This window comes from Leptodactylus fuscus, chromosome 4 (genome assembly GCF_031893055.1).
Source record: "Leptodactylus fuscus isolate aLepFus1 chromosome 4, aLepFus1.hap2, whole genome shotgun sequence".
NCBI lineage: Eukaryota > Metazoa > Chordata > Amphibia > Anura > Leptodactylidae > Leptodactylus > Leptodactylus fuscus.
The window spans coordinates 178,026,363-178,048,685 of record NC_134268.1 but is presented as its reverse complement, the minus strand read 5'-3'; positions in this window follow the sequence as shown (position 1 = coordinate 178,048,685).

Sequence of the window (22,323 nt, the reverse complement as noted above, 5' to 3'; positions counted from 1 at the left end):
GGTATACAGTGCCATTGTCTGACTGGGAATTCAAAGAATATATTGGGAATACAAATACCCTCATTTCTTGCTACTGCCATATAGTGCCAGTTTCTGACTGGTAATTCAAAGAATATATTGGGGTTACGTGCACCCACAATTTTTACTACTGGTATACAGTGCCATTGTCTGACTGGGAATTCAAAGAATATATTGGGAATACAAATACCCTCATTTCTTGCTACTGCCATATAGTGCCAGTTTCTGACTGGTAATTCAAAGAATATATTGGGGTTACGTGCACCCACAATTTTTACTACTGGTATACAGTGCCATTGTCTGACTGGGAATTCAAAGAATATATTGGGAATACAAATACCCTCATTTCTTGCTACTGCCATATAGTGCCAGTTTCTGACTGGTAATTCAAAGAATATATTGGGGTTACGTGCACCCACAATTTTTACTACTGGTATACAGTGCCAATTTCTAACTAGGAATTCAAAATGCGCAAGGCTCCCGGAAAGGGACGTGGACGAGGCCGTGGGCGAGGTCGGGGGAATGGTTCTGGGGAGCAAGGTAGCAGTGAAGCCACAGGGCGTCCCGTGCCTACTCCTGTGGGGCAGCAAGCATTGCGCCACTCCACAGTGCCAGGGTTGCTTGCCACATTAACTAAACTGCAGGGTACAAACCTTAGTAGGCCCGAGAACCAGGAACAGGTCTTGCAATGGCTGTCAGAGAACGCTTACAGCACATTGTCCAGCAGCCAGTCAGACTCTGCCTCCTCTCCTCCTATTACCCAACAGTCTTGTCTTCCTTCCTCCCAAAATTCCGAAGCTTTACAGAACAATAACCCAAACTGTCCCTGCTCCCCAGAGCTGTTCTCCGCTCCTTTCATTGTCCCTCAACCTGCCTCTCCACGTCACGATTCCACGAACCTAACAGAGGAGCATCTGTGTCCAGATGCTCAAACACTAGAGTCTCCTCCATCTCCGTTCGATTTGGTGGTGGATGACCAGCAACCCACCCTCATCGACGATGATGTGACGCAGTTGCCGTCAGGGCATCCAGTTGACCGGCGCATTGTGCGGGAGGAGGAGATGAGACAGGAGTTGGAAGAGGAAGTGGTGGATGATGAGGACACTGACCCGACCTGGACAGGGGGGATGTCAAGCGGGGAAAGTAGTGTGGATGTTGAGGCAGGTGCAGCACCAAAAAGGGTAGCTAGAGGCAGAGGCAGAGGTCAGCAGCTTAGGCGAAGCCAGGCCACACCCGGAATCTCCCAAGATGTTCCAGTTCGTACCCAGCCCCGAAAAACTCCCACCTCGAGGGCACGTTTCTCGAAGGTGTGGAGTTTTTTCAAGGAATGCGCCGAGGACAGATATAGTGTTGTCTGCACAATTTGCCACTCGAAATTGATTAGGGGCTCTGAGAAGAGCAACCTGTCCACCACTTCAATGCGCCGTCATTTGGAATCCAAGCACTGGAATCAGTGGCAGGCAGCAACGGCAGGACAAAGGCCGCCTGCCGTTCACGCCACTGCCACTGCCTCTGCCACTGCCTCTGCCTCTGCCACTGCCACTGCTGACTGTGCTGGCGATGCACTCCAGAGGACGAGCCAGGACACCACTTCATCTGCCTCCGCCACTTTGTTGACTTCTCCCTCATCCTCCCCTGTTCCTGTCTTATCTCCTTCTCCTGCACCATCAAAGGCACTATCAGGCGCTTCTTTACAACAACCCACCATCTCTCAGACATTGGAGCGGCGGCAGAAATACACTGCTAACCACCCACACGCGCAAGCCTTGAACGCCAACATCGCTAAACTGCTGGCCCAGGAGATGTTGGCGTTCCGGCTTGTTGAAACTCCCGCCTTCCTGGACCTGATGGCAACTGCGGCACCTCGCTATGCCGTCCCTAGCCGTCACTACTTCTCCCGGTGTGCCGTCCCCGCCTTGCACCAGCACGTGTCACTCAACATCAGGCGGGCCCTTAGTTCCGCGCTTTGCACAAAGGTCCACTTGACCACCGACGCGTGGACAAGTGCATGCGGACAGGGACGCTACATTTCACTGACGGCACACTGGGTGAATGTAGTTGAGGCTGGGACTGCTTCCCAAACTGGCCCGGTGTACCTCGTCTCCCCGCCTAACATTCCTGGCAGGGACACGAGAAGAACACCCCCCTCCTCCTCCTCCTCCTCTACCGCCTCCTCCTCCGCCACCGCCTCCTCCTCCGCTGTTAGATTGACCCCAGCTACGAGTTGGAAACGTTGCAGCACTGGCGTTGGTAGACGTCAGCAGGCTGTGCTGAAGCTGATCAGCTTGGGGGACAGACAGCACACTGCCTCCGAGGTGAGGGATGCCCTCCTCGATGAGACGGCAATATGGTTTGAGCCGCTGCACCTGGGCCCAGGCATGGTCGTTTGTGATAACGGCCGGAACCTGGTAGCAGCTCTGGAGCTTGCCGGACTCCAACATGTTCCATGCCTGGCCCACGTCTTCAACCTAGTGGTGCAACGTTTCCTAAAGAGCTACCCCAATGTTCCAGAGCTACTGGTGAAAGTGCGGCGCATGTGCGCCCACTTTCGCAAGTCGACAGTAGCCGCTGCTAGCTTAAAATCTCTCCAGCAACGCCTGCATGTGCCACAACACCGGCTTTTGTGCGACGTCCCCACACGCTGGAACTCAACGTTTCAGATGTTGAATAGAGTGGTTGAGCAGCAGAGACCTTTGATGGAATACCAGCTACAAAACCCTAGGGTGCCACAAAGTCAGCTGCCTCAGTTTCACATCCATGAGTGGCCATGGATGAGAGACCTTTGTGACATCCTACGGGTCTTTGAGGAGTCCACAAGGAGGGTGAGCTCTGAGGATGCGATGGTGAGCCTTACAATCCCGCTCTTGTGTGTTCTGAGAGAATCCCTGATTGACATCAGGGATAACTCAGATCACACAGAGGAGTTAGGGATAGCATCCGATCCGTCACAGCTGGAGAGTAGGTCCACACATCTGTCCGCTTCACTGCGTTTAATGGAGGAGGAGGAGGAGGAGGAGGAGGAGGAGGAAGAAGAGTTGTCCGATGATGTGATGGTGATACAGGAGGCTTCCGGGCAACTTCGAATCGTCCCATTGTTGCAGCGCGGATGGGTAGACATGGAGGATGAGGAGGAAATGGAGATTGAACTTTCCGGTGGGGCCAGAGGAGTCATGCCAACTAACACTGTGGCAGACATGGCTGAGTTCATGTTGGGGTGCTTTACAACCGACAAGCGTATTGTCAAAATCATGGAGGACAACCAGTACTGGATCTTTGCTATCCTTGACCCCCGGTATAAAAACAACATCTCGTCTTTTATTCCGGTAGAGGGGAGGGCCAATCGCATCAATGCTTGCCACAGGCAATTGGTGCAGAATATGATGGAGATGTTTCCAGCATGTGACGTTGGCGGCAGGGAGGGCAGTTCCTCCAGTAGGCAACCAAGTTCTCACCGGTCCACACAAACGAGGGGCACACTGTCTAAGGTCTGGGACACCTTGATGGCACCCCCTCGCCAAAGTGCCGCCACGGAGGGTCCTAGTGTCACCAGGCGTGAGAAGTATAGGCGCATGTTGCGGGAATACCTTTCCGACCACAGCCCTGTCCTCTCCGACCCCTCTGCGCCCTACACGTATTGGGTGTCGAAGTTGGACCTGTGGCTTGAACTTGCCCTATATGCCTTGGAGGTGCTGTCCTGTCCTGCCGCCAGCGTCCTATCTGAGAGGGTGTTCAGTGCAGCCGGTGGCATCATCACTGACAAGCGCACCCGTCTGTCAGCTGAGAGTGCCGACCGGCTCACTTTGATAAAAATGAACCACCACTGGGTAGAGCCGTCATTTTTGTGCCCACCTGTGTAAAGCACCCCAACATGAAACTCCATGTCTGTACTCAACCTCTCCAATTCCTCCGCATCCTCATACTCATCCACCATAAGCGTTGCACAATTCTGCTAATACTAGGCTCCCTCCACCCTGATTTCCCCCAACTCTGCTGGTTAGAGGCTCCCTCCACCCTGATTTCCACCAACTCTGCTGGTTAGAGGCTCCCTCCACCATGAATTGGTCCAAACTGGGCTGTTTAGCGGCTCCCTCCACCATTAATTGGTCTAAACTGGGCTGGTTAGAGGCTCCCTCCACCATGAATTGGTCCAAACTGGGTTTTTTAGAGGCTCCCTCCACCATGAATTGGTCCAAACTTGGCTGTTTAGAGGCTCCCTCCACCATTAATTGGTCCAAACTGGGCTGGTTAGAGGCTCCCTCCACCATGAATTGGTCCAAACTGGGTTTTTTAGAGGCTCCCTCCACCATGAATTTGCCCAAACTGGGCTGGTTAGAGGCTCCCTCCACCATGAATTTGCCCAAACTGGGCTGTTTAGAGGCTCCCTCCACCATGAATTTGCCCAAACTGGGCTGGTTAGAGGCTCCCTCCACCATGAATTGGTCCAAACTGGGATTTTTAGAGGCTCCCTCCACCATGAATTGGTCCAAACTGGGCTGTTTAGAGGCTCCCTCCACCATGAATTTGCCCAAACTGGGCTGTTTAGAGGCTCCCTCCACCATGAATTTGCCCAAACTGGGCTGGTTAGAGGCTCCCTCCACCATGAATTGGTCCAAGCTGGGTTTTTTAGAGGCTCCCTCCACCATGAATTTGCCCAAACTGGGCTGGTTAGAGGCTCCCTCCACCATGAATTGGTCCAAACTGGGCTGGTTAGAGGCTCCCTCCACCATTAATTGGTCCAAACTGGGCTGTTTAGAGGCTCCCTCCACCATGAATTTGCCCAAACTGGGCTGGTTAGAGGCTCCCTCCACCATGAATTGGTCCAAACTGGGCTGGTTAGAGGCTCCCTCCACCATGAATTTCCCAAAACTTGGCTGTTTAGAGGCTCCCTCCACCATTAATTGGTCCAAACTGGGCTGGTTAGAGGCTCCCTCCACCATGAATTTGCCCAAACTGGGCTGTTTAGAGGCTCCCTCCACCATGAATTTGCCCAAACTGGGCTGGTTAGAGGCTCCCTCCACCATGAATTGGTCCAAACTGGGTTTTTTAGAGGCTCCCTCCACCATGAATTGGTCCAAACTTGGCTGTTTAGAGGCTCCCTCCACCATTAATTGGTCCAAACTGGGCTGGTTAGAGGCTCCCTCCACCATGAATTGGTCCAAACTGGGTTTTTTAGAGGCTCCCTCCACCATGAATTTGCCCAAACTGGGCTGTTTAGAGGCTCCCTCCACCATGAATTGGTCCAAACTGGGGTTTTTAGGGGCTCCCTCCACCATGAATTTCCCAAAACTTGGCTGTTTAGAGGCTCCCTCCACCATTAATTGGTCCAAACTGGGCTGGTTAGAGGCTCCCTCCACCATGAATTTGCCCAAACTGGGCTGTTTAGAGGCTCCCTCCACCATGAATTGGTCCAAACTGGGTTTTTTAGAGGCTCCCTCCACCATGAATTGGTCCAAACTTGGCTGTTTAGAGGCTCCCTCCACCATTAATTGGTCCAAACTGGGCTGGTTAGAGGCTCCCTCCACCATGAATTGGTCCAAACTGGGTTTTTTAGAGGCTCCCTCCACCATGAATTTGCCCAAACTGGGCTGGTTAGAGGCTCCCTCCACCATGAATTGGTCCAAACTGGGGTTTTTAGGGGCTCCCTCCACCATGAATTTCCCAAAACTTGGCTGTTTAGAGGCTCCCTCCACCATGAATTGGTCCAAACTGGGCTGGATAGAGGCTCCCTCCACCATGAATTTGCCCAAAACTTGGCTGTTTAGAGGCTCCCTCCACCATGAATTTGCCCAAACTGGGCTGTTTAGAGGCTCCCTCCACCATGAATTGGTCCAAACTGGGTTTTTTAGAGGCTCCCTCCACCATGAATTGGTCCAAACTGGGCTGTTTAGAGGCTCCCTCCACCATGAATTTGCCCAAACTGGGCTGTTTAGAGGCTCCCTCCACCATGAATTTGCCCAAACTGGGCTGTTTAGAGGCTCCCTCCACCATGAATTGGTCCAAACTGGGTTTTTTAGAGGCTCCCTCCACCATCAATTTCCCAAAACTTGGCTGTTTAGAGGCTCCCTCCACCATGAATTGGTCCAAACTGGGCTGGTTAGAGGCTCCCTCCACCATGAATTTCCCAAAACTTGGCTGTTTAGAGGCTCCCTCCACCATGAATTTGCCCAAACTGGGCTGTTTAGAGGCTCCCTCCACCATGAATTGGTCCAAACTGGGTTTTTTAGAGGCTCCCTCCACCATGAATTGGTCCAAACTGGGCTGTTTAGAGGCTCCCTCCACCATGAATTTGCCCAAACTGGGCTGTTTAGAGGCTCCCTCCACCATGAATTTGCCCAAACTGGGCTGGTTAGAGGCTCCCTCCACCATGAATTGGTCCAATCTGGGTTTTTTAGAGGCTCCCTCCACCATGAATTTGCCCAAACTGGGCTGGTTAGAGGCTCCCTCCACCATGAATTGGTCCAAACTGGGCTGGTTAGAGGCTCCCTCCACCATTAATTGGTCCAAACTGGGCTGTTTAGAGGCTCCCTCCACCATTAATTGGTCCAAACTGGGCTGGTTAGAGGCTCCCTCCACCATGAATTTGCCCAAACTGGGCTGTTTAGAGGCTCCCTCCACCATGAATTGGTCCAAACTGGGTTTTTTAGAGGCTCCCTCCACCATGAATTTGCCCAAACTGGGCTGGTTAGAGGCTCCCTCCACCATGAATTGGTCCAAACTGGGGTTTTTAGAGGCTCCCTCCACCATGAATTTGCCCAAACTGGGGTGTTTAGAGGCTCCCTCCACCATGAATTTGCCCAAACTCTGCTGGTTAGAGGCTCAATCCACCCTGATTTTCAAAACAAATGTTGGTGCCAACCTCAACTTACTGCAAGGGCCAAATTCACTGCTGGTGACAAGCTCTCCTCACTGCAAGTGCCAAATACACATGTTTCAAGGTGTTTTCCTACTGTCAGAGAGGTGGTATTGAGTGTGTAAAGTGTGTAGTTGTTAGGCTGTGATGTTGGGGTAATAGAGGGTCTTTGGTGTGTTAGATGCCCCCAGACATGCTTCCCCTGCTGTCCCAGTGTCATTCCAGAGGTGTTGGCATCATTTCCTGGGGTGTCATAGTGGACTTGGTGACCCTCCAGACACGGATTTGGGTTTCCCCCTTAACGAGTATCTGTTCCCCATAGACTATAATGGGGTTCGAAACCCATTCGAACACACGAACATTGAGCGGCTGTTCGAATCGAATTTCGAACCTCGAACATTTTAGTGTTCGCTCATCTCTAATTATTATCCAATGGATATTGGCATTTAAATATGTTGTCCCAGAAGTAGTAGAGCACATTTACACATGTTATTAGTGCGTCTATATGTAAGATTATTTGAGTCAACAGTTTTTTCCACTAGATTTAACACAGAAATGATATTCTGTAGGGGATCCGTCAGTTTGTGCGAAGTGACCAGTGGTGAAGGCTCTTAAATGTTTCCCTTTGCATTATCTGTTGAAGTAAGAACTCGGTACTTTATTGAAGAGTGACTAATACTGACAGACTGCTTACATGTGGGTGGCTGTCTTCTATTCCATTGTGACCATCTGAATGATATCACCTGTCCTACTTGATATATTAGGATAAGCCCAAATGCATGATGCATGTTTCTGCAATGGGGAAATTAATGTTCATTGATACAGACAATTAATAATGATTAGATACAAAACAGTAATATTATATCTTCACATGTACTAGGGTACGTAATGTATACTGCGACTCCAAAAAAGGACAAATGTGGAAATCCCAAATATAAAGCTCTGGCCATAGACATTAGATTTTTAGTTTTTTTTGTATTGACAATCTAAGGTCTAATGGATCCTGAATATTGCCTGTCAAATTCAGATTCTGCCTCCCATTGTTTTCAATGGGAGTGAGAGATTGCAGCAGGATACAAAAAAAAATAAGATCTTGCAGCGGATTCCGTGTCCGATTCAGCGGCTTGATACTTCCTGATTCATCCAGGGTTAAACAGCAGTGGAAAGCCATGACAGGGAGCCGGAGGATGGAAAATGATGAAGAATCCGAGGCGGATGTCTGCCTTGAATTCCACTTAATTTTATGACATGTGAACATACCCTGACAAGTCCTTTACGATTCATTGTAACAGTTACTTGCAGCATGACATGGTATAACATCTACTGTTTCCTGCTGAGAGGCTCACTAGTAGTAAATTCAATATCTATCTATCTATCTATCTATCTATCTATCTATCTATCTATCTTTCTATTCATTCATTCATTCATTCATTCATCTATCTACCGTGTTTCCCCAAAAATAAGACAGTGTCTTATGTTAAATTTTTGTCCTAAAGATATGCTATGTCTTATTTTCAGGGGATGTCTTATTTTATTTTAGTGTGCTGCTGCCACCACTGCGCTACGCTGAGATGTGCTTGCTGCGCAAAGACTGTATGAAGAAAAACATTGCAGCCGGCTGAACGTTGTGTGCGGTGCTCCGTGTGCACAGGAAATCCGGTTGCTGCCGCTGCTTTGATACAATATGTTGCATCCACTGTTCCTGCTGCTGTGGGATGAGCTGGCAGAGTGGACCCCCCGCCGCATACAATGCTTAGTGTATGCACAGTGGGCATCTCCCAGCTCATCCTACAGCAGCAGGAACAGTGCATACAACATATCGCAGCGGCGTCAGCAGCCGGCATACCTGTATACACAGAACATCGCACAGTGTTCAGCCAGCTGCAATGTTTTTCTTCATACAATCTTTGCACAGAAAGATTATTATTATTGGGGATGTCTTACTTTCGTGAGGTGCCTTATATTAGGAAATTCAACAAAATCTCTGCTATGTCATACTTTTGGGGGATGACTTATTTTCGGGGAAAACAGGGTATCTATCTATCTATCTATCTATCTATCTATCTATCTATCTATCTATGCATCTATCTATCTATCTATCTATCTATGCATCTATCTATCTATTCTAGACTGACTCCAATTTTTATAGGGCATAAGTGACTAACATATGATAACATGATTTATATGTCAATATTTTGTAAAATTCCTATTGGTAAGGATATTTATGGGCCAGAGTAGTACCCTCTATTTCCAGTCCATATAACTATGGTGGAGAAACCCTTTGGGAAAACGTAGAGTACATGAATGCCGAGCCTTTTGCCATCCCACTGTCAGCTTGTAATTAAGAACAGCAAACAGTCATTTACTATGTGAGACACAAGAGACTCAGACGTAGATCCTGCTATGAATAACTAGTAAGAATTGGCACAAAGAACCCAAAGTAGATAACATTCATTAAGACCAGGAACAGACTATAATTGACTTTAGTGTTTAAGTGTTGTATTAAGTTGCTAACAAATAGTTTATTGGAATGTGCACTACTCACTACATACTTTACTTATGACTGCAGGATCTTTATGGGCCACATCTCTTGCAGAATAACATAAAGGGCTTCAGCATTCTCTCAGTACAATGCTACATATTCCAGCAGTCCTATTTCATTGCACTTTGCATTTTTCGGGGAATCATGGTGTTATAGATCCCAATTGCTCAATATATATATATATATATATATATATATATATATATATATATATATATATATATATAACCAAACAACCATAATAACCATAATCATGCAACAAATAATAAATAAGACCAATACACTTGTGGATAAAATTTTGGCCGCGATGCTTTTATTAGGGGGTTACCAAATTTATTGAGGTAAATAAATAATTATAAATTTATAATTATTATAATTATAAATATAAATATTCATTCAATCAATCAAATAATTAATTAATAACCCTTCAATGTAATTAGAGATGAGCCAGTAGTATTCCATCGAGTAGGTATTCGATCGAATACTACGGTATTCGAAATATTCGTACTCGATCGAATACTACTAGCTATTCGCAGTAAATATTCGCTTCAGAACCAGCGTTGATTGGCCGAAAGCTATACAGTGTACAGCATTCAGCAAATCAACTCTGGATCACACGGTCCAATCAGCTGTTAGACACCTGCTGCTAGGCCGACTTGCGGAATCTTCTGGACGATCTGTACCATTGGCATAGCTGACCCAAAGTTGACCTCAAATCAGGTGAAACTACCTGAGAAAACAAATAGGGAGGAAAGAGAGAAAACAGACCATACCAAAATACCAATATCTTGAGCTGGTCTCAAAACACCATGGGCCTCATCTGTAATCTCTCCTGAGGCCTTCCATGATTCAATTTCTGACAAGTGCCAGACCATAGAAAGCTCTTACACTCATGCCATATCCAATGGCAACTTATGTAGGCTGTCTCTATTAACATGGTTATAGCAAATACCAAATTAACTTCCTTAGATAAGACCCCACTTTGCAGAAAAGCTGCTTTTTTGTTGCAGATTTTCCTGCTGTTTTTTAACTAAAGACAGCCCATTACTGTAGCCACTACTAAGTTTGGCTAAAAAAACTAAGCAATATCTGCAACAAAAAAAGCAGTGTTTCGGCAACATGGGGCCTCCAGTTATAAATAATGTTTTATAAATGACATGCATTTGAATGTAAGAAACTGTATAATATAACTTAAGGAGATCTGTTTCCTTCACCACTTATTAAGCTGTATTTTGCTCCGTATCTTCAGTCTGAATGCTTGTTTACCTTGTCTATCTATATAGTCTGCCTCACACACAGAGCTTTATGGAGAAGGATGGAGCTGAAGCTTTTTAATTGATTTATTGCCTCATTCTGTGCAATCCTAGCCTCTTATCTACAAACCTAGCAGTGATAAAATATTTCAGAATAACAAGGTGATTGTCTTTTCTATCCCCCTCCCCTTTTCATAGATTATGTATAAAGTAAGAAGTGGCGTAACTACAACAGTAGCAGTGGTAGCAGCTGCCACAGGGACCGGGCCCCCTCACTAGTTAATATGCAAAAAAATTAAACAATAAATTTTACTTTTTGAGGCCCGAGGCCACCTGAAGTGTCCGGTTCTGGATGGTGGAGAGTCTCAGCGTGCGTCCTGACAGTGGGGGAGGGGCGGAGACATCGTGCAGGAAGAAGATAGTGCCAGGGGATGGAGTGAGCAGCACTGAGGACTTATGGAGAGTGAGTGCAGACTGGTGAGTTTAACCCATATGTGCAGGGCAGGCTGTCAGCACACAGTACTGTGCTGGCAGCTGCCTGCTGCCTAGGGATGAAGGGGTTATTACACTACATAATACTATGCGACAGGGGCCACTATAGGGCATAATACTGTGTGCAGGGGCCACTATAGGGTATAATACTGTGTACAGGGGCCTCTATAGGGTATAATACTGTATACAGGAACCACTATAGGGTTTACTACTGTGTACAGGGGCCACTATAGGGTATAATACTGTGTACAGGGGCCACTATGGGGCATAATAGTTCCTGTAGGAACGTGGGGGAAAAGGGTCGGTCGGTCGGGGTCTTTGGAGGGGGGGCCCCATGTGAAAGGTTCGCCACGGGGCCCCACCATTCCTAGTATTTCTTTAATGTATATTACAATGTTTTATATATTAAGTATTCATTTATGAAAAGTTGTGTATAGCTGGAGGTATACTTTACATTCACATATCTATATTTCTGTATATTTTTAGAGCCATGACTTTATGACATGTACAGGACATATATGTGGACATATGGAATAGTGATACTGTCCGGTGTATTCTCACTCCACTTCTTTGTTCTGTGGTCACAATCTCCCTTTTGTCCCTTCTATATTAAAATAAAAGAGATCTTCTGCCGCCTGCCATATAAATAATAGAGATGCGAGGAAAGATTTTCTGGCCAGTACAATCCTATATCTTTAATCATGTTCTAGATAATTTGTCAATGAATATGCACAATATGATTTACGTAGACTACACTATGATTAGCTTTCGGGTGAGGACTGGAATGAATTTCAAAGCCGAGAACATTTCAGATTTATTGGCTTATTATTTCGTACCATCCCCTCTCAGCTGACTTTACATTTAATGAAACTTATTGATTAGCTACTTGCTTTTTTGGTTTATATCCATAGAAGCTGAATACATTTTCTATACTAAGCAACTTTACAATTCATCAGAGGAATTTAGTATGGCTTCGACAGTGCAAATGGATTAGTCATAATACCACATAGTCTTTTTTCAAATCAATAATGCAAAATTTTTATTAAAAAATTCACATTGAAATAAAGCAACGTAAGAACAATTTCCTTTGCTGTGAATGTGTATAACCTTGTTCCTTTATGATATTATTGTTGATTGTGGTATCCAATGGATTGTACCGAATTCAAGCTTATTATTATACTTTTTGTGTAGCTTATATTTGGTTGCTTACCCTTTGTTCACATCTGCGTTTGGTAATCCCTTCAGGGAGTCCGCATGGGGACCCCCAGAACAGAATAGCAAACGCATTTGCAAGTGCTGTGCAGCGAAAGCACACGGACCCCATAGACTATAATGGAGTCCGTGTGCTTGCCGTGCGCTGCCCGCACGAATCATGCGGACTGGAGACTCTGAAGTTCTTTCCTGTCCGCATGTTCTATGCGGAGATCTGGTGGCAAGCACACGCACCCCATTATAGTCTATGGGGGCCGTGAGCTTTTACTGCATATCGCTTGCAATTGCGTTTGGTATTATGTTCGAGGGAGTCCCCATGCGGACTCCGCCGAACATAATACCAACGCAGATGTGAACCAACCCTTACTTATAGCTTTGGTATGGAAAAAAATAAAAAGTTTTTTTAAAAGTGGCGTCATACACAACCAGGGGTGTAGTAATAGTGCAGAGGTACAGTAATGCTGGGTTCACACCAGCGTCTGGTCTCCGTTATCAGGTTTCCGTCTTCTGCATGCAGAAGATGGAAACCTGTCATGCCGAGTCCGGCCGTGAGAGCCAGTGAGCGTTTTGAGCTCTCCGTGGCAAAACCGTTTTTTTTTTAAAACCGGACACAGAGTACTGCATGTCCGACCCTGTGTCCGGTTTAAAAAAAACGGTTTAGCCGCAGAGAGCATAAAATGCTTACCAGCATTCACGGCCGGACACTTTTCAAACCCTTTCAAATGAATGGGTTTGAAAGATGCCAGCAGGTTTCCGTCTCCTGCCCTGTTTTGTGCAAGAAACGGAAACCTGCATAACAGAGGCCCGGGCGCAGATGTGAACGAGCCCTAAGAGTCTCTGCTGCATAAGAAGACACCATTATTGTTAATGACAAATGGTAGGAGGTGGGGGTTAGAAGCTTCGCACTGCACACAATCTGGGGTCATGGCAACATTTCTTTACCGTTGTGATTGTAAAGGTCCTTGTCACAAATCTTAGTATCTATGCTCCTATTTCTCCACCCAGTAGATGACATTCATTTTGTACATCATGGAGAGATTCCATGTACATTTATCACCAGGTCTGTGCCCATGCACCAACTCTAACTTCTCTATTTTTCCAAGCTCAACTTCAACTCTTGCTCTGACTCCTTGATAAATAGCTGACAGCCAAGGCCAGTCAGAAGCAGTAAAGCTCCTCTAATGAAAAACCTAGTGATTGAATTAAGAAAGTTAATATGTAGCAAACTATACATTTAAATGATTATACAATATCAATAATTATACAAAGTAATTAAAAATAATTTATCATCTTAGTTTGAAGCTGGCATTAGAGTCAATTCCACTCACAATGGACCCCGACTCAAACTCCACAGCCCTCTTTATCGCATGGCTGTTGCTTTAGGGTTGTTATCCCTACTAACCAAACTTTGGCTGGGTCTGCTCAGCCAGTCAGAGGTTTGGGACACATAGCCAATCTGGGCTCTAGATTGATGCCCAATTAAGGATTGAGGTGAGTTATTTATCCTGACATTGACAAAAATGTTTTCTAAACTCAGTCCTCACCTAGTACCTTTACGGCTGATCTCCTGGTCTACTGATTTTAGCTTTTCTCCCTGCTTATCCTTGGTTATTTTGCTGATATGGTTTATCGTACACCTCATGGTCCCAACCTTAGCCTTGATTACTGGTATTCTTCTGCTTTAGTTTTGGCTATTCCCATGCTTTCTTGGTTTTTGACTCTTTTTGTAAGCATTGACATGGCTATTAGAGATGAGCGAGTACTGTTCGGATCAGCCGATCCGAACAGCACGCTCCATAGAAATGAATGGATGCACCTGGTACTTCCGCTTTGACGGTGGCCGGCCGCTTAACCCCCCGCTACGTCCATTCACTTCCATGCGAGCGTGCTGTTCGGATCGGCTGATCCGAACAGTACTCGCTCATCTCTAATGGCTATCAATTACTAGTAGGAGACAGAAGAGAGGGGTTTAAATTGTATCACATACAAATACACTGAGACTTGTAGTGTGTGTTAGGGGTCGGTAGTTTAATAGTATGTCACTGATCTTTCAATTATCGCCCTTACATAATACTCAGCAGAGTAAGTGCATTGTGATAAGACTCCGCCCCTTTGTCATTGCAAAGCCAAAGGTATAATGAGAAATGTAGGCTGTAGCAGAGAAGCCATATCAAAGAGAAGGGTCCAATATGGGAGGTGACCCATAAACAGCTATACACAAAAGTCTCTATATTAGTTTTCATCACCTATACTACATTGGAGTGATTTTATCTTCTTACAAAACCAGTGAATAATTTTAATTGTAGCTACAGATATATGTCTTCCAGGCACCAACTACATCATTGTATAGTACTTATTATGAAATAATGTACTGGCTACTTTTTGGGATATTATCATAAATTCAATCTCAATTATGCTATATGGAACAGTATTATTTCAGATATCTTTGTCCTATAGGAACTCGTTCCGAACTATAGACTCATTGCAATCTTCCTCATTATCCATTAGGACAATTACAGCCTTGCAGTAAGGCAGATGCTTCTCCATTGCTTTCCTGCCTTTGGACACATATATAGCCATTTGCAGTTTATTTCCCATGGTAAAGGGATTACTAGCTTTAATTTTAAAACCAGAGAAACGGAGAGGCTTTGTGGGTCTGTAAATAAGGCTGTGCATCTCAATGTTCTGCAAATGCTTAAGTGGTCTACATCTGTTTTCTCCCAGTTGTATTTTTCAAACATGAATTTCCATTTTAAAAAGACTCATAAAATTGCTACTGTTTCTCCATGGATCTATTAGCAATAAAAGAGTCTACAGAGGGTTTCGCAGCCATGGAAAATGTACGGTGATAATAGGCTGTCCTGCTGTTACATGGCTTATGCAAACTTTACATTCATCACGTCAGAACCATCTTCCCGCAGGGTGTGAAGGTAGTGAATGAATGGAGGGGAAGATACTCCAAAAAAGGTTTTTTTCTCACAGATCTGAGCAGTGTGCACACATCATTAATCAGGTCAGGTACTGCAACTTGTTAAGAGAAAAGTACAAGGCTTGGTTTTGCTTGGCTACCGGTCCCTAATGATAGCGACATCTTTACAAAAAGTTATCAAAGTCATCTTAGAGTATTCACAATGTTATTTAAATGGAACAGCGGGATTTATCTTTATGAAATCCAATGAAGAGAATGTATAGCTGAGCAGACTAATGAGTGTATTATGTATCTATTAAATATGGCAGAATTAATGGATCTGGAAGTGCCATTTAGATGAGATTTCTACAATATTCCCGCCGTTGTAGACCCAGGAGCACAAACATTAGGCTTCACATGTGGCATTATAAATATAAATGTTTGAATATTTTATTTCAGTGTAAATGTAGTTGACCATTGGGAGATTTATATGCTGTTCATCTCAGTTAAAAAGCAGTAGAGGAGTCATTTATGACTTTAAAGGGAGTCTATCATCAGGAAACTCAATATTAAATCAGCTATAGCGCAATGTAGGGACGTTATGCTGAGGACCATCATACCTACAGATAGCCAAAAGATGCACAACTCTTTCCAAAAAGAAGTTTTCAGAAATATGTGCAAGTCAAGTGTGTCAAGTGCAATGGAGATGGGCTAAAGTCTCCCAGGGCTCTGTATTCAGATTTGATACCCTGAGGTTTTATCACTTCCAGTTGTACTCAAGACACTTTTGTGTGTATATATATATATATATATATATATATATATATTTATTTAAAAAATAAAAAAAAAAATCTGTTTTTCAAGGAATTAGTGCCACTATTGCACTGTCTAAAGTTGTTCTGGTACGTAGCATAATGTCTCCTACAGAACACTGTGTGATATTGACTTTCCTGGTCACAGATTCAATTGAAGTAATGAAACTTGACCCTAAAACCCTAGTTTGCAACTTTTGGTCTTGTTTACAAAAGCTTTTGCAACATTTTTAGTTACTCACTTCGCTTTAGGAAAAAAGATAGAAAGTGGGCATGGGTGGCCTGACATACTGATACATGCCAGATTTGTCACATGCAAGTTTTAAAAAAGCTTCAATGTTGCAACCTCACTATAGAGAGGTGGCATAAAGACTGGTGTAACATCTAGGGCCAGAATTGAGAGATGTACCAAAATTGCTTCAATGCAGACTCCAGCAAAGTTGACTTTGTGATAAGTCTGCTGCATTATAGCAGTTTTCTCACAAATCAAGTTATTCCTTATATAAAGGATAGGGTATAACTAGGGTTGAGTGATCGAGATTGGAAAAGATTGGATCCCGATCGGCAATCAAGTAAATTTCACAGTCGCAATTGGGTTCCGATCCTGCCTAAAATAGATCGGGAACGGAATTCCGGTCCTGATCGCTCAACTTACCTGCACAGATTCGCTGCTGCTGTCGCACCCCGTTCTTCTCGGTCCAGTTCTCTCTCATTTACAGGCCTTCAGAGCGCCGTGTGCTCCCCTGCCTCCCAGGTTAGTGTTACAGACCTAGGAAGAAGGCGGGGCTTGTTGCTTAGGAGAGTGTGGGCGGGTACTGGAAGGGGAGACGTGAGTGATGCACTCACGTCTCCCCGCCCTGTACCCGCTCACACTCTCCTAAGCCACAACAAGCCCCGCCTACTCCCAGCATCTCTAGCACTAGCCTAGGGAGGCGGGGGCGTGCATGTTGCTCTGAAGTCATGTGAATGAGAGAGAAGAGGAGCAAGAAGAATGGGGAGCGGCAGCGATCTATGCAGGTAAGCGGACACCAAGGGGGGACTAAGTAGCCAGATGATTTTTTTTTAATCACTGCGCATCATGGAGTCTAAAAATTAAAGCATTCAATTTTTGGACTCCATGCTGTGTAGTGAATAGGATCATTTTTAAAATCCGATCTTCGGTTATTAAAAAAATCCCATTGGCTTGCATTAGGATCGGAATTGGGATCGGGATTGGGTTTGAATGAAAAATGATCGGAAAACGGATTTTAAAAACGATCCTGAAATCTCAATATCCACTCAACCCTAGGTATAACTTTCATATCAGTGGAGGTTCTGTCTGCACAGGCACAAACCCTCGCTGATCAGGAGAACGCTGTACTTCGGCTATCTTTGGTACTCACATAGAAATGAATAAAGCAATATACACTGCGTGACTACCACTCTGTTCAGAATGGGGATGGAGTTCTCCCACTGCTCAAACCCCCACTAATATACAAGTTATCAATTATCCAATGGATAAGGGAAAACTCGCAATCATGAAAAAAACCCTTCAATTCTCAACTCCAGAAGAGTGGTTTTTTTTCAAGAATGATCCAAAAATCTTACTATTATGTAATGCCAAAAGCATAAAGGGGTGGCTGTAATCCACTGAATTGGACTCCCTACTGGGCTAAGCATAGAAAAAACAGAGTTAAGTGAATATTATCCCACAAAACCATAGATCATGCTGCTCCGAATCTATATAACATACCTGTAGCTTCTCAGTCAATCTAGAGGGCTGTCCAATTGGCCAGTCAAGAAGATGGGTCATTGACCAATACAGGGAAGGTTAGTGCAGACAATCTGAGTGCTTGGCTCTCTATTTCAGTCTATTTGGCATGCTTGTCTGTGCCAGTTATTGTTTATTGTAATCTTATGTGTTATCCTACTGATATTGGACTACTTCTCTGGTTTCTGACAAGCATTTGATTTTAATGTTCCTTCTGAATATTCGTCTACTGCCTATTTGTGTTTCGGGATGTCTGATCTCTAGCTGGATTTTGACTCAGTTGGTTTCCAGTACAGTAGTTGGTGACTTCTCTACAGACACAAACTGGGTATTTACAGCAGATCCCTGCACAGGAGTTAAAGGACGAAAACCTGAGGCCCCTTAGAATCTGCTATCTAGAGATGTTCTAGTCAAAAATTGTTGAAAAAGTTATTAAAAACAGCAAAGCTGCCTGTCACAATTCTCTGTTGTATAACATGATGCCTGAATATCATAACCATGATAAACAGGTCAGCTAGCCTCTAGTTCATAACTATTTGAAAGGAGTTGGTACGAAAGTAGGGGACAGTGTGGCTGCTTTAACTGTAAGACCAACAGTGCACTTGCACTGGGCATAATAGTAGAAGGGCCCCCTTGGGACAATAGAACTATCCTGGATTTAGAGTACTGTCCCAATGTTCTGGGCAGTGGGTTCAGGCTGCCCTAACTCCAACTCATCCAAATCGGCAATGGGGCAACCTGAGGGGGACATTATACTATGAGGGCAACCTGGAGGGGAACATGAAACTGTGGGGGCAACCTGGGGGAAGGGGTGCATGACACTATGTGGAACTTGGGGTGGGGGGGGGCAAGTTAGTGTGCAATGCATGTAGGACTGTGTGATGGCCACTGAGGGGCATTATATGGTATGGGGCCACTAAGGAGGGATTATTCTGCGTGAGGGCCACTAAGGGGAATTATACCTTGTGATGGAGGGCTCTTATGAAACCTTTGCATTGGGCCCACCAATGTGTTAATATGGCCCTAGAAGGCATATGTTAAACTGGGTTTGTAAGTAGTCTGAAACCATGGAGACACACACTGCAGGTCTGCCTAGATGCTGTACATACAACAGTTTAAGAGCTATGGAACACATTCAATCGAGATTATTTGCAATGTTCTTTCAACTTTTTGCCCAATCTTTTAAGCTTAATGAGGGTTACCAACATTTCATAAAATTTGCAAAGATTAGTCTTTATATATTAGTTGCCTTCTCCTCCTGCGTTGATGGTCTGGTTCACAGAACGGAAATGATGGTGTCATGGCCATCATCCATATGATCATTGGTGATTGGCTGAGTGATCATGTGTAGAGATGAGCGAACACTATTCGGATCAGCCGTTCCGAACAGCACACTCCCATAGAAATGAATGGAAGCACCTGGCACGTACACTTTGCCGGCGGCCAGTCGCCGTGCCAGGTGCTTCCATTCATTTCTATGGGAGCGTGCTGTTCGGAACGGCTGATCCGAACAGTGTTCGCTCATCTCTAATTCATGTGAACTATGCTCATGATGTTATCACCTCCAGTCCAATGGGGACCTGATGTCTCAGGGATCATATGTTTTTTTTTAATGGTTTTTAAATGTTGTCAGAGTCAGGTTAAAATTTCCTAGATCTGTTTGTTGCTAGGTTAATCTGATCCCCTGCAAATTACAAGTGTCAGAAAACATCGTCTAACATATTAGGTCTTGCAGTATTACACGTCACACCATCCCTTTACACATAATTGTATCTTTATTTACTTTTCACCTAATTTTTGTTGTATCTTTATTTTATTACCTTAAGAATCTTCTCTCTCCTTGGCTGTAAATGATTAATACACATAATATGCAGCATAGTCTCAATATCCATAATCAGCCTAATGAAACTACCGCAGACGTAGTTTTGTAAACTGAAGGAACCCTATGACATATATCGTCTGTATAACCGTTATTTTATTGAATGCTATGTAACACAATGTTACAGCCCCCTGATCAATATTGTCATTTATCACTAGCTCTTGTGATATCTTTTTCTGCAGCAATTCTAGTAGATAATTCTCCAATTAAGTATATGACGTGACACAAATAGGTCAGTCATACACAACTTTAATATGTCACCACTTTCTTCTCATTGCCTCTAGTTTACATTACAGCAGTTCTCTGGGAACAGACAAATAAGGATTAAATACCTTAGTGCTGGACGTGCTTGTACTTGGTAATGTGCTCACCGCAAACATTTGGGCCTATGCTCTATGATTGAGAGAATCGGTAGGGTTTGCTTACATATGTTTCATCTATGGACATAGTAATGACATAGACTGTCAAAATGTATTCACATTATATCATAAATAGGTAAAGGATATATTGGGTTTTTTTTATTATTGTCTCGTTCAACAATCATTTTTGGTTGAGCTTCATTGTGGAATAGAATGGGGACACTGTGACTGGCACTATGAGGAAGGCATGACGGATGACACTATTATAGGGGCCTGTTATGTTCTCAGCTGTTCAAATTCCTGCACAGTCCTCTTACCACATTGTATGGCACAAGAGGTGTGTCCGCTCTTGATTACCTGTTTCCGGACTCTTGTCATTATGTGTTGGAACTGTTAGAGTTAAGTTTTGTGTGCTTCTGATTGACAGCTTAACTGCCAATTAAGTCTGGGGTGGGTTCTGAACTTCCTTAACTGGCCATCAGCCCACACATAGTTGCTGGTTATTGTGTCTATGACCTTGTTAAGCGTTTTTCCCTTGCTATTATTGTATTCACTGGCATCTGCTTTTTGGTACTGTTTTGTCTCTCTGGTTTGACCCTTAGCTTGTTGACTTCTCTTCTGTGTTGTGTTGTCTTGTCCTGTTCTGTGTATCACTTATTGAAAGGAGGGTTTGTCGTCCAGTTGTCCCTGTCACTAGGACAGTTGCTGTAAATAGGTAGGGACATAGGGTGGGTGCGAGTTTTGGGATCACTATCTCTGTCTTCCTTTTCCCTAGCAGCTGTTATTGAGAATTACCTTCGGACACTTTGGCAGATACTGCTATGTAGACAGGTTAGGGTCACCTGAGTGAAACGTGTCCGGAAGGTGGTCGCCTTGTTCTGCAAGGACATACCTGTACATCCAAGCAGAACTCAGCAGCTGCACAAAATCGTGCAGCTGCTGAAACTGGGAGCTGGCTGCAACTTTAGCCAGAGCTCCTAAAGAGAAGACAGGGAAGGTTTATTACCTTCCCTGCCTTCCTGATTACTGTGTATACAGAGCTCAATGACAGCTGCATACACTGCTATGGGCACCGCTATAATGCGGCCGCCCTCTGAGACGGCAATCAAGTGATCCGCTGGAATCTGCGTGTTCTAAGAGTTGCTAGGTCCTACAGGACCCAGATCAGCTCTATAAGCTATGTATTGATGTGCAGGAGGCTGTATTTCTCCTGTAACTGGGGCTAAATGAATCAGCCACAGTTGCAGGAGAAATCAGCCTCCCTAAAAAATAAAAAGTGATCAGATGTTCCCAAAGATCTATTATGACCTTATGGAAACACAATGTAAAAAAAAAATAACAGAAAAGTAAAAAAAAAAAAAAAAAAAAATTAAAAAAATAAATGAAATAATACGCCAATAAAACGCCGTTATTAAAGGTTATTGCCCCACCCTGATGACATCATACAAAATAAAAATTGCTGTAACAGAGAGGAAAAACTGTTTTATAACTTTTTTAGTAGCACTTTGTGTTATTAAATAAAAAAAAAAATGAAAAGTGAAAAACGCATGATTTCCCTCCTATTGGGTTTATATTTTCCTAGATATAAAAATTTTAGAACACATGTAAAAATAAAAACAACATAAAAATAAAGCCCCATGTGTCACCAAAAAAAGACACAAAAATTAGTTGAATAATCCAAATGATAAAATTGTTACAGCCCACAAAACTGCATGTACAAAAACCACGAAAATGTGTCTGATCCTGGACCAAAAATTAGCCTGGTACTGGAGTGGTTAAGAATCATTGCCGAAATACTGCTGATTTTATCAATGAGCTCATTAGAACAATGAGGACATGGCCATTTCTCCAAAACGGTAAGTGACAATGCCTTATATGTACCAAAAAGCTCATTTCCATATTGACAAAACCAGTGATATCTCTGTAATGGAGACAACGGTTCACAAGGTGAAAACACCAATTGATTTAGATTGCCCTAACCAATCTACAGGCCTGGGGTGATATGTTCAGTTCTGGAGAAAAACTTTTTTTTAAGAGTTATACGTAAATCTAATGAAGGAACGGAAAAAAATTCACATTGTAAATGGCATGTAAGTTGTATTTAGTCACAACACTATGTTATAAGAATTATTCAGTATTAGGGAAGTGGTTGTTACTTGTCAGGCTCCTTTAGTTGTTGGTTTATCCAACTAAGTGAAATATAATTCCTGGAGTTGTGCTAAACCCGATCATACTGGAACCCATGGAC